Source organism: Lactuca serriola, chromosome 6, assembly GCF_051521515.1.
Source record: "Lactuca serriola cultivar US96UC23 chromosome 6, Lser_US96UC23_V15, whole genome shotgun sequence".
In the NCBI taxonomy this organism is placed as follows: Eukaryota; Viridiplantae; Streptophyta; class Magnoliopsida; order Asterales; family Asteraceae; genus Lactuca; species Lactuca serriola.
Window position 1 is genome coordinate 172833701 of NC_136413.1, and position 13405 is coordinate 172847105.

The 13405-nt window shown below is 39.1% G+C and overlaps 1 pseudogene; it reads right to left on the bottom strand.

Annotated features, from left to right (window-relative positions):
* Window positions 1–12449: 12449 nt before the first annotated feature.
* LOC145060675 (18S ribosomal RNA) lies at window positions 12450–13386 on the bottom strand (annotated as a pseudogene).
* Between the last annotated feature and the right edge of the window lie 19 nt (window positions 13387–13405).

The following is a 13405-nucleotide window of genomic DNA, read 5'->3' on the forward strand; positions in this document are numbered from 1 at the left end:
CTTAAAAGCCCCAAAACTCATAACCAAAGAAGATCTAAAGGAGAGAAACGAATTAATACCTTCAAATGCTCTGAAATGTTCCCCAAACTTCGGATCCAAGGCCACTCCTTGATGCTTAAAAGATTCCTACTTCTTCTTCTTCTTCTAAATCACTCAAAATGGCTAAAAGCTTGAATGGGCACAATGGAGGCTTAGGGTGCGGCGTTCTGGGTGTGAGAGACAGTAAAGGAGCCCTAGGAAGAAGAATGAGGCGATTAAATAGGCTCCAAGCCCCGGATTTAGGGTTTTCCTCGCACAGACCAGACTCGCCGAGTCACCTTGGCCGACTCGCCGAGTCGGTCACTTACTCCTCGACTCGGATCCCGCTCGGACTCGCCGAGTCCCTCCTTGGACTCGCCGAGTCGACCCCTAAACTTAGGGTTTTCTTTCCTTTCTTGGCCTTCAAAACTTTGGGTGTTACAGTCAAACTTTAACCAGATTCGTCGAGTGCACTCGGGTGACTCAGCGAGTCCATGCGTGTTCTCGGAATCCTCCTAAGGCCTCAATCGACTCGTCGAGTTAGCCTTTCACTTGACGGGTTACCACTGGTCACGAATCGCGGGGCAACCCGACTCAACTCGTCGAGTCCTCTTATGGACTCGGCGAGTTTCCTCCATGGCAACACTCAAACGATCTTCTGAGGTCAGATCTGCTTCTCTCTAACTTATAGATCTGACCTCCTAACACCCAATAATCACGTAAAGGTCCAATCTTTAAGCTCATGCAACACTTATATATATATATATATATATATATATATATATATATATATATATATATATATATATATATATCCTTATTTGATGAAATAGCTCCTAAAATGGCAACCAAGGTCCACAACTCCAAAGGGACTGCCTAAAGTTGGAAAGTTGGGACCCTCTGGGCCTTTTAAGGTCCAGATCTAATGCTTATTCCACATAGGGACTTCATATACACCATATTCCATTGGAGAAAAGGGTCAAGAAACCCTAGATTCATGCAATCTACACCATACAGAAAGAAAGGACCGATTTGTTACCTCAAAGTGAAGTTCCTTGCTCCAAAGTCTCAGATTGAGAACCACCTTTGGTCCTCCTTGCTGAATCCCTTCTTTTCCTTTGCAAAATCACACCAATAAAGCTCAAGATGGCCCTTCTCTCAATCTCTATGCTCTCTGGTTCATGGGGATCTCTCAAGGGTGAAGGTGGCTGCCAATGAAGGCCATAAGGACCCTTAAATAGGGCAGAGGCCCAAAGGTTTAGGGTTTCTAACCACAACGCGGACTCGTCGAGTCGACTCTCCGACTCGTCCAGTCCATTCATTAAATTCGGTCAGCATTCGCGATCCTACTCAATGAGTCTGGGCGTCGGCTCGTCGAGTCCCCCTTCTTGACTCAAAATAAATAATTAAAATACTATACCTGGATTTCCAGATGTTACAATTACGTTCATAAACTCAACTCTAAAAGACCTGAGTCTAAGCAGTACATAATACGATAAGAGGTCATTAGAACATGATCCATCAATATACTATGGTAATCAAAGGAAAGAACTTATTTTAAGTTTGTTAAAAAAAAAGAAGGATGAGTCTCCAATAAGGATCGAGATTGTGACTTGAAGGTCACAATTGAAAGTTCAACATGGGATAGGGAGCGGGTGCAAGATCGAGCACCGCCTGCAGACAAGAATTCTAAAAGTTACATACATATTCAAAGAAAACGTATGGATTCATTATACAAGTCATGTCTAGTTGGTGTTTCCGAGAACGGAATGAAGACTTCGTAGTCTGTAGCGACGCACCTGGAGCTGGTTTGTGTTTTGGCCCAAAGGGATAAGGTAATAGCACATGCATCGAGTCAATTGAAAGAACATGAAAAGAACTACCCCGCATTCATTTTAACCTATTAATGCATCCAATTTGTTTTGACATATAAAATTATCTACAAAGAGGTCCTTCAACAATTTGTATATTTTTTATGCGTTTTCCCACGTTTAACGCGGGTCATAATCTAGTTATTATTAGTATTACCCTCAAGAATTTGGGTTTATTTAGTTTTATGGATGACTTGAAACTCTTGAAATATTTACAGGAAAGACCCTCCATTGTAAACCATATTTGTTTGGTATATCAAGGGCAATATACTTGATTAAATATGAATAAATATATGTATATGCACTTGAAAAAAAATGCATATAATGCATCTCAAAGGTTGAGTTTTTTATAAGGAAATTATATATATATATATATATATATATATATATATATATATATATATATATATATATATATATATATATATATATATATATATATTACAGTTTTGTTTTAAATACTGATTTTTACAAATTACTGTTTATAAAAAAAAATTGAAGTTTTTTTTTTTAAAAAGAAAATATTTTTTTCAGTTTTTTTTAAAGTACATGTTTTTTAAAAAAATTAAAAAATCTGCATTTTTATAATATCGAAAATTATTATATTTATAAAAAAAATCCAAAAATTTTATTTATTATGTTAATTTTTAGACATTTTTATTAATATTTCCAATAACATAAAAAAATTAAACATTCAATGAGATTGGTAAGATGACGATCATGCCCTTAATGAGTTAATTTTGATCTGACGCTCCACCTTTAGTTCTCGGGTTCTCGGAAAACTATGAGTTCTCAACGGATCTCAACCCTATATATATATATATATATATATATATATATATATATATATATATATATACACACACACACACACACACACACAATACAACATTAAACCCCTATGTAGACGACAACTTCTTACCACGACATGTCGTCGGCATAGGGTATACCGACGACATTTCGTCGGCACTGAGTCGTCAACATAGGCTTGTCGGGATATGTCAAAATAGTTGTCGGCGTAGGTGTCGTCGACATAGGTTCCCCTGTGCCGACGACATGTCGTCGGTACAGGTTTCGTCGAGAATATTTTCGAAAAAAATAAAGTTTTATTAATTATCTATGGCGACGACAAGTTATCGGGATATGTACCATGTGTTTTTTTTATAGTTTTTACAGATTCTGTACATTTCCATTTTGCATTTTTAGCAAATCCATACACTTGGCAACATATATCAATTAAGATAGAATAACTAGCAATCACTTTTCAAATTAAAAACATCAAATTTAAGTTAAACATTACAATAAGTACTTAACATTGTTCAAAATAATAAAAAACATCAACCATTATTGTCATCATCATCATCTTCATATTCTTCTCCTTCTTCTTCCATCCTCTCGGGCTCGACCATTTGTTTAGAGGTACTCCCTTGTGTGTTGGAGTTGAATAGAAAACTAGGAAATGGTGGTGGTTGAAATCTTCACAACGAGAATGACTAAAACAAGAAATAGACAGATATACTCCAAACTCGGCACTGACTAAATATTGGTTGAAATCCATTAGTTGAAGCTTTGCCCATTCTGAACGTAGGTAAGGGTCATCTTTACATAGTGGGTGTTTCCAAGGGGCACCAAATCGTAATTTATCTTTGACGATTTTGCCCTTTTGAGCATCAAAAGCAAACTTTTGCAGGATTGACAGTGCTCTATCCATTGCAGGATTGACAACAGTAACCTATAAAGAGGGAGAAGATTTGACATAATTTTTTAACAAATTAGAAAAACCAGAAATTTTTCTTGGATTATTTTTGAATCTATGAATTTCTTAAGCATAAAACTTACTTGCAAATATGTTATATACGCATCTATAATGTCCTTGAATGTACTTTCTTTATCATTCATGAGGCTGCATATGTCATGAGTGAGATATAACAAAATAAGAGAAATCAAATTAATAATTAATATTACTTCATAAACTATTATATAATTATATTACTTACACTTGGTAATTAATAATTGCTCTGTTTTAATGTGTATATCTCAAAAAGACGACCTAGACTTGGCCCAAGCACCTCAACAATCAAATCCCACTATAAATTTATATAAACAAAATGTATAAGTTCTTCGAATTTTAAAGGCATTTAGAACCAAACATTTATATTCTTTGGCTTGTTGTAGAGTCCATCCAAGTGTCTTTTATATTGAATGAAAAGGGAAAAAGTAATCTTTAATGTTTTATATGGTTCAAATTTTCATAATTAGAAAAAAGATACAAGATATCAAACACGGGATCAAGTTACCTCACGTGAAATGAAAATATCAGGAAACCCAAAATCCGTAGAAGTTGTTGCCTATGAATAATAGCTGCAAAATTGTCGTGAATTTCAACATTGTATATGATTTTAAGTTATTTTAGCCAAAAAGAATAAATAGATGGAATATTACCTATCAGAAGTTATAATAGAAAGAGAGTTCTTTTTCTTAATATCATGAACAAGATCTAAGAATCCATTTAGTTGATGGAAGAAGAGGGGGCGGGCCTGAGGATAAACTGGTAGTGGGCGAGGGGGTTGCTTTTTTCCTTGAACAGTTCTTTCAAAAAAAGAATCTATCTGATTGATGAGTCATAAGAAGACAATTCATGATTCAGATGCTTAATAATAAGAAGGAATAATCAAACTGAATTCATCGATTTACCTGGGTGGTCAATTTACGGGCTAATAAAAGATTTTTATCTTCGAAACCCATTGGAAGGGGTAGTGCACGAGAAAAAAATCATGTATAAATGATCGACTCTTTGGATGCCCCGAAAATACTATGAGGTGTTCGGAAATGGTCGAAGTAGTTGAATAGGAGGATTACGATGACTATAGTTGTGACATCCCCATTTTCACGGCCAGAAAAGACCGATTTTGTTTATGCTTTATAAAAATCAGAGTACTTCATTTTATAAAAATGTTGCGGAATTTGTTTCCAGAAAAACACGATAAATACGTTATTAAAACATTTTTGAAGAAACGTATTTATTTCATTTTAAAACGTTTGGGATGTCATTGTTAATACAGAAACATAAGCATAAACAGAACTTACAATTATTTACACTAGTGATCTACATCTCTTTAAATCTCTCAGTGTAATGTCACTTCATATCGTCACCTGTGATGTAAATAAACTGAGTGGGTCAGGTTGGGAAACCTGGTGAGTACATAGGGTTTTCAACCCACAATAATATAGTTATTATGTTTAAACAATCAAACAATCAACCCAATTACCCATCCCCGTTATCTTCTTTTAGTCTTCCCTAAAGATATTATCTCAAGGGTCATCTCCTATATCATATTTACTTTTCATCTCCTTACATCGTATTTCCTTATATGATTGTTCTTACGAACTTTACCTAAGGATCATCGCCTACATTGCATAGACAATACTAATCCGGGGATTACTCCCTCAATATGTGTCTAGCAAGAGTTAGGGTATCATCGCATGATTACGCAGCCACAACACCGCCTGGACTCGTACTTCATAATAAGGGTTAGACTATCATCGCATTAATACGTAGTCACAACATCGCCTGGACTCGTACTTCATAATAAGGGTTAGACTATCATCGCATGAATACGTAGTTACAACATCACTTGAACTCGTAATTCATCACCTACAGGTTGCTAGCCTGCTGGTGTTTCCACGGGGTTGTCTATAATAGTCCGTGGTCGCCATCTATACTCTGGTAGATGACTGCATCTCCAAATTGTCGGACAAGGTTGTAGTATCCTACATCACCGATTCATAATCACCTATCTATCATCACCTTCCTATCATCACCTATCTCTCATTATTTTATTTCATCACTCACCAACTATTTCATCTACCCATGTTTTATCCCAACATATTTGTAGATATAAAATAAATATACAGTTTAAATCATTTAAAACATGTATAAATCATTCATCCATCATAGACAACAAGTATTCAAACAATATGCACACATAGCACGTAATTTATATTAAAATACTTCATATCTATGTGTAAGATGAAAGGGACCATGCACTCACCTGAGTAGGTGGTGACTCAGCACTCGGACAGCGCTTCGATACTCTCAAAACGATATTCCTTCGATAAAACCTAGTATCGATACCACTAGGGTTTAGTTTAACGATAACCGCGGCAAATTAATTAGTCTGACTATTATTAAGCGTTAATAACGCTCAATATAACTCATAATAATAGCCCAAATAATTATTTTAAGGACCTAATAACATTCCTATAATTATTTGAAAGCTATATTAAAAATTGCGTAAGCGTAGCACACTTACAGCGAATTTTATCGAAAACCGGAACTTAATTGGAGCAGCATTCCCGAGCCGAAAGGCTCTTTTCTCGGAACTCCGGGAGCCTCGGGGCTTCCTTCGGGTGCTAGGGGGTTTACCTAGGCTTTAGGGGGCTTAAGGAGGCTTAGAGAGAGAGAAACTAGAGAGAGAAAGTGAGTTTGGGAGGTGTGAAGAGAAGGCTAGACCCGGCACCTCTATTTATAGTGCAAAATCTGATGGACTCGTCGAGTCTGAGTCATGACTCGCCGAGTTGGTCCATGTGGTGGCCTTCTGGTGGTGCCACGTGTCCAATTCTGGTGGTGCCACGTCACCCCCTATCGCGTATCAGCCTCCGATTAGAAAAATCATAACTTTCGCATACGAGCTCCGTTTTCGACGTTCTTTATATCCACACGTAGGTAAAATCAAGATCTACAACTTTCATTTAGACTCCGTCGGCTAATTCTCGACCGATCTCAAATTTAACTGTAGGAGGCGTTTAGACTGTTAAATGACCGCGAAGAATTCGTAACTCCTTCATACGAACTCCGTTTTCGTCCATCTTTTTACCGTTGAGTTCCTATTAATGAGATCTTCAACTCTCATTTAGGTCGCGTAAGCCAAAAACCGCTCGAACTAAAATTCGAGTTTCGGGCCGTGCACTGCTAAGCCGAATCTTAGAAAAATCATAACTTCCTCATACGAAGTCAGATTTGGGCGTTCTTTTTACCGACGCTCTTAGTTTAACATATTCTACAACTTTTGTTTAGATTGCTAAGGCTAAATCTTGCTCTATCGTAAATTCACTATTTACGCTTCCCGGTGTCGTGTCGGTTTTGCCGTAAAACTTCGACGGGCCATAACTTCTTCGTTATAACTCAGATTTCGGCGTTCTTTATATGTACGGAAACCTCGTGACATATACTACAACTTGGTTAAGATTATTTATTCTAAATAATCTTTTGTCGAAAAGTCGTTTTCGACCCTTATTGCCTCTAAATTGACTAGCCCGGATCTACGGGCGTTACAATTATCTCCCCCTTAGGATGATTACGTCCCGGAATCATCAACGAAACAAGGTCGTATAATGACTCCATACGTCATCTCTTCATCCTTGGTAATAATTATAACTTCTACATTCCTTCAATTCTATCTCTTAAACTCATTGATAATAAGAGTACTAGATCGTGCACCTGCTCTCTACCTCAGGTTAGACTCCAAATTATGACCTTCAAGTCACAATCTCGATCCTTGCTGGATACAGACTTGAGATAAGTTCTTTTATTACTACTATAGATCGATGTGTCATATTCTAACGACCTATCATCGTACGTTGCAACACTTAGACTTAGGTCTCTTAGAGTTAAATTCTAAAACAAGCTATGCATTCCTTCATGTTCTAATGTGATATAATCACCTTTTAACATTTGGCATTTCCAGCTACCAACTTCTTTAACAACGAGTGCGATACTTCTATTGATCGCTTTGATTTCAACCGTTTGGTTTAAGTCGGACGCTACATCAAACTTGTTTCTCTAAACCACACAACATACTCATCGTAGTCGGACTCGATTCGATATGACCACAAGGGTCGGAATATCAACAATCTTCTTAGTCATTACCGAAACGATGGTAACAACACACTTGAATAAAACGAAATCAATTACTAGCTTCTTGGTAACCTTGTGACTTTCCCTGATCCAAGTGTGAGTCATGTGCTTCCGGTAGTATAGGCCTCTACTACCATTCACACCTACTCATACTCGTCCCAAGTATTGTCTCGCAGTTTTTCCAAGTCATCATACATCAAATCACACAACAACTTAACACATCAGATAACAAAACAAAGGTTTTATATTATTTCTTGAAACGATTACATAGGTGTTCAAGTTCACCCTAGACTATGCCTCTACTAGGCTACATCATACGAAACTATGGCTACTGCATAATTTGATCTTCGGGTAAGAAGTCCTCATTCTTGATTCCTCGCATGGTTCTCTGCTTCGTCAAGGATCATGTGAAATGCCCTTGGTTTCGGCGGAGCATTTGGTCTTGCAGCTTCATTTTTCTTTGGACAGTTCTTTGAAATATGCCCATCATTTCCACATTCGTAGCACTTCTTGTTGTTGAATGTACAATCTCTGGAATAGTGACCGGTCCTACCACACTTATAGCACGTCACTTCACCATCGCATCTTCCGAAGTGCTTCTTCTTGCACTTCTCACACCACTTGGCTTCATTCCTTCGGTCGTCCAGGTTAGACTTCGAGAACTTTCCCTTATTATCAGGTCTTGAGGATCCTTCCGACTTCCTCTTCTCACCAACTTCAACTTTCTCCAGACCCTTTTCCCTTATTTGGGTCTCAACATTCTTGGCTGCCCAGATGGCGGCTTTCAAAGTGGTTGCTTGTTTGACCATTGGACCAAAGTCTGCTGGTAATCCATGGGCAAACTTATTGACCTTGGAGAGTTCGGTTGGAACTAGATAAGGAACAAGCTTCATTTTCTCCGTAAAACTTGCAGCATACTCGATGACACTCATCTTTCCCTTCTTTAGATTCTGAAACTCGTTGTTGATTTCCAGAAGATCCTGTTCAGAGCAGTACTGCATTTTTAGCTGCACCAGAAAATCCTCCCATGACATCTTGTTCGCTTCTCCTTTGGGCATCGAATCAGCTAGTAGCTTCCACCAGCTTAGTACTCCAGATTTCAACAGAGGAACCGCGAGAGCGGTCTTTTGCCTGTTGCTACACTCACAACTCTCAAACATCGTCTCCATCTCGGAGATCCAGTTTATGACTTCCACCGGCGTCGGGCTTCCAGATAGACTCGGTGGTTTGGACGCCATGAAATCCTTGTATTTGCATCCATGTCCATCATTTCCTCCATCCTGGTGGTTTTGCTTAACCATTGGTGGGTTGGCTTGACCAACAGTCCCACTGTAGTTTCCCTCCTCAGTCTGCCCCTCGTTTAACTCGGGCCGTTCGATCTGAATGGTCGCCTCCTCTCGATTTTGCTGGAGCAAACGCCTGGTTTCCTCCATTTGACGATCCAACATCGCTTGGATCATCGCTTGCACTCCGGCCATTGTGACTAGCTCAGCAGTGGCTTCTATCACCGGTATTTGCTCAATCACTGGGGGCTGATCTCGGTTCCCATTTGCATTCACGTTTCCGCTACGTGTTCTTACCATCTTGATCTATACACCTAATGAGGTGAATCTAGACCTTTACTTAGGATTGACGTTTAAATCATCCTTATCACTCCGAAACGTTTACATGCTAGTTCTAATATCGTATTCGTCCGTTTAGAATCCTAAACACATAAGGTTTACAGATCCGGTCGGCAACAGACCATAGATCCGAACAACTAACAGCATATCAGGCACAAGTATTTAGCACATAAAAGCATTTTAGGCATCATTCCTAAAATAAGCTAGTGCTCACACCTCACAATCATCGCTTAGCATTCTAAGTTTAAGTCTAGAAATAAATCCATATTCCTAGTTCGCTTAAACTAATGCTCTGATACCAACTGTGACATCCCCATTTTCACGGCCAGAAAAGACCGATTTTGTTTATGCTTTATAAAAATCAGAGTACTTCATTTTATAAAAATGTTGCGGAATTTGTTCCCAGAAAAACACGATAAATACGTTATTAAAACATTTTTGAAGAAACGTATTTATTTCATTTTAAAACGTTTGGGATGTCATTGTTAATACAGAAACATAAGCATAAACAGAACTTACAATTATTTACACTAGTGATCTACATCTCTTTAAAGCTCTCAGTGTAATGTCACTTCATATCGTCACCTGTGATGTAAATAAACTGAGTGGGTCAGGTTGGGAAACCTGGTGAGTACATAGGGTTTTCAACCCACAATAATATAGTTATTGTGTTTAAACAATCAAACAATCAACCCAATTACCCATCCTCGTTATCTTCTTTTAGTCTTCCCTAAAGATATTATCTCAAGGGTCATCTCCTATATCATATTTACTTTTCATCTCCTTACATCGTATTTCCTTATATGATTGTTCTTACGAACTTTACCTAAGGATCATCGCCTACATTGCATAGACAATACTAATCCGGGGATTAATCCCTCAATATGTGTCTAGCAAGAGTTAGGGTATCATCGCATGATTACGCAGCCACAACATCGCCTGGACTCGTACTTCATAATAAGGGTTAGACTATCATTGCATGAATACGTAGTCACAACATCGCCTGGACTCGTACTTCATAATAAGGGTTAGACTATCATCGCATGAATACGTAGTTACAACATCACCTGAACTCGTAATTCATCACCTACAGGTTGCTAGCCTGCTGGTGTTTCCACGGGGTTGTCTATAATAGTCCGTGGTCGCCATCTATACTCTGGTAGATGACTACATCTCCAAATTGTCGGACAAGGTTGTAGTATCCTACATCACCGATTCATAATCACCTATCTATCATCACCTTCCTATCATCACCTATCTCTCATTATTTTATTTCATCACTCACCAACTATTTCATCTACCCATGTTTTATCCCAACATATTTGTAGATATAAAATAAATATACAGTTTAAATCATTTAAAACATGTATAAATCATTCATCCATCATAGACAACAAGTATTCAAACAATATGCACACATAGCACGTAATTTATATTAAAATACTTCATATCTATGTGTAAGATGAAAGGGACCATGCACTCACCTGAGTAGGTGGTGACTCAGCACTCGGACAGCGCTTCGATACTCTCAAAACGATATTCCTTCGATAAAACCTAGTATCGATACCACTAGGGTTTAGTTTAACGATAACCGCGACAAATTAATTAGTCTGACTATTATTAAGCGTTAATAACGCTCAATATAACTCATAATAATAGCCCAAATAATTATTTTAAGGACCTAATAACATTCCTATAATTATTTGAAAGCTATATTAAAAATTGCGTAAGCGTAGCACACTTACAGCGAATTTTATCGAAAACCGGAACTTAATTGGAGCAGCATTCCTGAGCCGAAAGGCTCTTTTCTCGGAACTCCGGGAGCCTCGGGGCTTCCTTCGGGTGCTAGGGGGTTTACCTAGGCTTTAGGGGGCTTAAGGAGGCTTAGAGAGAGAGAAACTAGAGAGAGAAAGTGAGTTTGGGAGGTGTGAAGAGAAGGCTAGACCCGACACCTCTATTTATAGTGCAAAATCTGATGGACTCGTCGAGTCTGAGTCATGACTTGCCGAGTTGGTCCATGTGGTGGCCTTCTGGTGGTGCCACGTGTCCAATTCTGGTGGTGCCACGTCACCCCCTATCGCGTATCAGCCTCCGAACTTAGAAAAATCATAACTTTCGCATACGAGCTCCGTTTTCGACGTTCTTTATATCCACACGTAGGTAAAATCAAGATCTACAACTTTCATTTAGACTCCGTCGGCTAATTCTCGACCGATCTCAAATTTAACTGTAGGAGGCGTTTAGACTGTTAAATGACCGCGAAGAATTCGTAACTCCTTCATACGAACTCCGTTTTCGTCCATCTTTTTACCGTTGAGTTCCTATTAATGAGATCTTCAACTCTCATTTAGGTCGCGTAAGCCAAAAACCGCTCGAACTAAAATTCGAGTTTCGGGCCGTGCACTGCTAAGCCGAATCTTAGAAAAATCATAACTTCCTCATACGAAGTCAGATTTGGGCGTTCTTTTTACCGACGCTCTTAGTTTAACATATTCTACAACTTTTGTTTAGATTGCTAAGGCTAAATCTCGCTCTATCGTAAATTCACTATTTACGCTTCCCGGTGTCGTGTCGGTTTTGCCGTAAAACTTCGACGGGCCATAACTTCTTCGTTATAACTCAGATTTCGGCGTTCTTTATATGTACGGAAACCTCGTGACATATACTACAACTTGGTTAAGATTATAATCTTTTGTCGAAAAGTCGTTTTCGACCCTTATTGCCTCTAAATTGACTAGCCCGGATCTACGGGCGTTACAATAGTCCTTGGTAAAGTTACCAAAGACGAAAATGATTTGTTTGATATTATGGATGATTGGTTACGGAGGGACCGTTTCGTTTTTGTTGGCTGGTCCAGCCTATTGTTTTTTCCTTGTGCCTATTTCGTTGTAGGGGGTTGGTTCACGGGTACAACCTTTGTAACTTCATGGTATACCCATGAATTAAAAAGACCCTTCGTAAAGCACTCAAATGACAATTCTTGTCTACTTCTTCTCGGTTCCTTCTTCTCCTTCTTCCATAATGTGATCTCAGAGAAGGAAGAGATACGAGGGCCCTATGGAGAATGTGGTCAAAAATCCGTAATAGAGTCCGACCACAACGAGCGAATTGATTATCTTCATGCATAAGGATACTAGATTACCTAGTAGAAATGATTTCAAAATCATCACAAACCTCCCTTTTTCTTTTCTATTGCAATTTATAGATTATTATAAGATGGCATGATGACTTGACGTCATCCTCACCTTCCTCCGGCTTATCACCGACAGTCTGTTGAGGGTTCCAAACTCAATGATAGCAACTAAACACGAGGGTTGCGCTCGTTGCGGGACTTAACCCAACACCTTACGGCACGAGCTGACGATAGCCATGCACCACCTGTGTCCACGTTCCCGAAGGCACCCCTCTCTTTCAAGAGGATTTGCGGCATGTCAAGCCCTGGTAAGGTTCTTCGCTTTGCATCGAATTAAACCACTTGCTCCACCGTTTGTGCGGGCTCCCGTCAATTCCTTTGAGTTTCATTCTTGCGAACGTACTCCCCAGGCGGGATACTTAACGCGTTAGCTACAACACTGCACGGGTCGATACGCACAACGCCTAGTATACATCGTTTACGACAAGGACTACTGGGGTATCTAATCCCATTCGCTCCCCTAGCTTTCGTCTCTCAGTGTCAGTGTCGGCCCAGCAGAGTGCGTTCGCCGTTGGTGTTCTTTCTGATCTCTACGCATTTCACCGCTCCACCGGAAATTCCCTCTGCCCCTACCTTACTACAGCTTGGTAGTTTCCACCGCCTGTCCAGAGTTGAGCCCATGGATTTGACGGCGGACTTAAAAAGCCACCTACAGACGCTTTACGCTCAATCATTCCGGATAACGCTGGAAACACCACTTCCCGTCCGACTTGCATGCGTTAAGCATGCCGCCAGCGTTCTTCCTGATCCAGGATCGAACTCTCTATGAGATTCATATTTGAAT